A 4,474-nucleotide genomic window follows, 5' to 3' on the forward strand; every position below is an offset into this window, starting at 1 on the left:
TCTGTGGAGTGGAACACAGGAAAATGTTTGAGTGCTTCTCCGTGTGGCAACCCTCCCCCCACCCACCCCTGCCTCAGCCACTTCAGCTAAGCTGCCACAGTGGTTATGTCTGAAGTCCAGAATGGACCCCCGATGAGGCCGATTTATCATTTGTTTAGTAAATAGAGGATGTAGATAGAAGGACCTGGGTTCTAATCCCAGATCGACCACCTGTCTACTGTGAGACCTCGAGCAAATCATTTCACTTCTCTGCACCTAAGTTACCTCATCTGTAAAATGGATAAAGACTGTGAGCCTTATACGGGACAGGGATTGTTTCCAACTGACAAGCTTGTATCTACCACAGCACTTAATGCAGTGCCCAGCACATAGTAGCACTTAACAAATACACGAAAAAATGTAGCTAGTTTATTAATCTTCCTAATTACCCCCAGCCCTCATGCCACCATGAACAGCTGCCCTACACCCTGTCTGTAGCTGTCTGGGATTGTCTGTACCTGTCTGGGACAGGAGGCTCCAGACCTAAGGGGGATAGGAGACTGTCAGCTCATTGTGGGCAGGGAATGTGTATGTTTAGTCTTATATTGTAATAATAATAATGATAATGTTGGTATTTGTTAAACACTTACTATGTGCCAAGCACTGTTCTAAGCACTGGGGGAGATACAAGGTAATCAGGTTGTCCCATGTGGGGCTCACAGTCTTCATCCCCATTTGACAGATGAGGTAAATGAGGCTCAGAGAAGTGAAGTGACTTGCCCAAAGTCACACAGCTGACAAGTGGCGGAGCAGGGATTTGAACACATGACCCTGACTCCAAAGCCTGGGCTCTTTCCACTGAACCACACTACTTCTCATATTGTACTCTCCCAAGCACTTAGTAAAGTGATTTGCACACAGAAAGGGCTCAATAAATATGAACGAATTGAATTGAATTGAGATACACTGGTCTCATCTGTGCAGTCTCTCCAGTTCCCTGGGCTACCATTATATTATTGTCTATTTCCCCTCTAGACAGTGAACTCATTGTGGGCAGGGAAAGTGACTGTCAATGCTGCTGCATTGTGCTCTCCCAAGCACTTTGTGCAGCCCTCTACACATAGTAAGGGTTTACTCAGTAGCATTAATGGTGAATAGAGATAATGCACTAATCCGCAGGGGTGAACAATGAATGGATGATTCCTGTCAGAGACCAATAGGATTTCTTTAAACATGAACTGTTATGGCTAGAATCAGAAAGGATCATTGCTGTAGGGTCTGGGTGGGTGAGGGGGCAGGGTGGTCAGATAGTAAGGAAGTGGGATTCGGGGTGAGGAGACCTGGGTTCTAGTCCCAGATCTGCCAGTGACCTGCTGTGTGACACTGGGGAAGTCACTGAATTGTTCTGTGCCCCTGTTTCTGTTTCTGTGCCCCCATGCCCCTGTTTCCTCATTTGTAAAATGGGGTTAATAGTACCTGTCTTTTCCTATGTCCCATAGTTGGATGACTAAAATGAGAAAGATGATATGAAAACGTTATGGGGAAAAAACAACAACAGAGTACACAAATCAAGGTATACTTACTATTAAAAAGAAGAAGCAGTAGGCCTGGGAGTCAGAGGACTTGGGATTTAATCCTGGCACCGCCACCTGTCTACTGTGTGACCTTGGGCAAATCACTTCCCTTCTCTGTGTCTCAATTTCCTCATCTGTAACATAGGAGTTAAATCTTATTCCCTCTACTGAAACTATGAGACTCATGTAGGACAAGGACTGGATCCAACTTGAATTTATTCAATCAATCATATTTATTGAGTGCTTACTGTGTGCAGAATACTGTACTAAGCACTTGGAATGTACAATTCAGCAACAGATAGAGACAATCCCTACCCAACAACAGGCTCACAGTCTAGAAGGGGGAGAGAGACAACAAAACAAAACAAGTAGACAGGCATCAATAGCATCAAAATAGATCAATAGTATTATAGATACATATACATCATTAATAAAATAAATAGAATAAATACACATCATTAATAAAAAAATAGAATAATAAATATGTATAAATATACACTAGTGCTGTGGGGTGGGGAAGGGTGTAGAGCAGAGGGAGGGAGTAGGGGCGATGGGGAGGGGAGGAGGAGCAGAGGACAAGGGAGGCTTACTCTGGGAAGGCCTCCTGGAGTAGGTGAGCTCTCAATAGGGTTTTGAAATGGGGAAGAGAGCAAGTTTGGAGGACGTGAGGAGGGAGGACATTCCAGGCCAGAGGTAGTATTTGGGCCAGGGGTCAGTGGCAGGACAGGCTAGAACGAGGCACAGTGAGGAGGCTAGCAGCAGAGGAGAGGAGTGTGTGGGGTGGGCTATAGAAGGAGAGAAGGGAGGAGAAGTGGGGGGGAAAGGTGATGGAGAGCTTTGAAGCTAATAGTGAGGAGTTTTTACTTCATACCAAGGTTGATAGGCAACCACTGAAGATTTTTGAGGAGGGAGGTGACAAGTCCAGAGTGTTTCTGTACAAAGATAATCCAGGCACTAGAGTGAAGTATAGACTGAAGCAGGGAGAGACAGAAGGATGGGAGATGAGAAAGGAAGCTGATGCAGTAATCCAATCGGGCTATGATAGATTGTAACAACAAGGTAGTGGTTTGGATGGAGAGGAAAGGGTGGATCTTGGCAATGTTGTGAAGGTAAAACCTGCAGGTTTTGGTTACAGATTGGATGTGTTGGGTGAATGAGAGAGCCGAGTCTAGGATGACGCCAAGGTTGCAGGCCTGGGAGACGGAAAAGATGGTAGTGTCATCCACAGTGATGGGAAAGTCAGGGGAAGGACAGGGTTTGGGAGGGAAGATAAGGAGCTCAGTCTTAGACATGTTGAGTTTTAGGTGGTGAGTGGACTTCCAGGTGGAGAGCGGACTTCCAGGTGGAGATGTCCTGAAGGCAGAAGGAGATATGAGCCTGGAAGGAAGGAGAGAGAACAGAGGAGGAGATGTAGATTTGGGTGTCATCTGTATAGAGATGATAGTTGAAGCCGTGGGAGCAAGTGAGTTCATCAAGGGAGTAAGTATAGATGGAGAACAGAAGGGGACCAAGAACTGACCCTTGAAGAACCCCTAGAGTTAGGGGTTGGCAAGGAGGAGGAGCCCACAAGGAGAATGAGAATGAGCAGCCAGAGAGATAACATGAGAACCAGGAGAGGAGGAGTCAGTGAAACCAAGGTTGGATAACTAGACTGAGAATGAACAGCCAGAGAGATAAGAGGAGAAGGGAGATTATCTACCCCAGCACTTAGTATACTGCCTGGTACGGTATAAGTGCTTAACAAATACCACAGTTATTATTATTCCTGGGGAGTCTGGCCACATGTCCTAGTTCAGCTGGAAGAGACCTGACTTTCTGAAGGTGGTACTGTGGGGACTGTGAGAGACAGCATGGCCTAATGGAAAGAGCATGAGTCTGGGAGTCAGGAGTCCTGGGTTCTACTCCCAGCTTTGTCACCGACTAGCCATCTGACTGTGGACCAATCACTTAACCTCTTTCTGCTGCAGTCATCTATGGAATGGAGAAAAGATGCCTCAATTCCCACTTCTTACATTCTGACTGCATGTGGAAAGGAACTGTGTTAGATTTTATTGTCTTGAATCTACCCCAGTTTTTTGGCAGAGTGTAAGGGCTTAATAAATATCATCATAATAACAATGATCCAATTTGATCAAATGAGATAAATGTCCCAGGACCGGGTCTGATCCGACTGCCCCTACTGCCCTTACTTACCAGAAGTGTTTGGGTGGCCATGACTGCTTGGAGCATGCTCAGTACATGCTCAGTTTAGGCTCCATGGCATTATGAGACTTGTAGAACAAAAATCCCAAGATTTATACTGAAGGTGTTTCATTCCCAAATCCACCCTTACCTCATTCCCTTCTTCCCTCATTCCAGATCCTGAAGCAAATGGATCCACCCTGTAGTTGGTTTTTCTTCTGTTTTGTTTTGTTTTTTAACAGAAGCAGAAGTGGAAAGAAACAGGTAGCCCTCAAATTTTCAGTGTGATTGGTATCTGAAAACCACATCTTGAAGAGGAATCTATTTTCTCATAGAAACATTATTATAAATAGGGAATCGTGCCCTCAACCAAGATGGGAGGGCCCTGCGTTTAACAAAATGACTCAGAGTTGTTTACTCAAACTAGTAAAGATTCACACTACCTCTACCATTATGTAATTATATTAAGTCAGAGAGGTTCCACAGAAAGGGTGTCAACTTTTCATTCAGAGGAAGGACAATGAGGCAGGTGTGTTAATGAGGTTTCCTGCCCCCTGACATCTCGTCCTCTTTAAACTTTCTTCCCTTCCCCTGCGATAATAGCTTGTTAAATTGCTTCCCCATTTCTCTGCAGCTCCTGTGCTCTGCCATCAAGCTGCAAGCCCTGAGCTGGTGCCATAAAGGAGGGTAGCACTGAAAAATGGTAGAGAAGCAGCTTGCCTTAGTGGATAAAACAAGGG

This window comes from Tachyglossus aculeatus, chromosome 1 (assembly GCF_015852505.1).
Source record: "Tachyglossus aculeatus isolate mTacAcu1 chromosome 1, mTacAcu1.pri, whole genome shotgun sequence".
Lineage (NCBI taxonomy): Eukaryota > Metazoa > Chordata > Mammalia > Monotremata > Tachyglossidae > Tachyglossus > Tachyglossus aculeatus.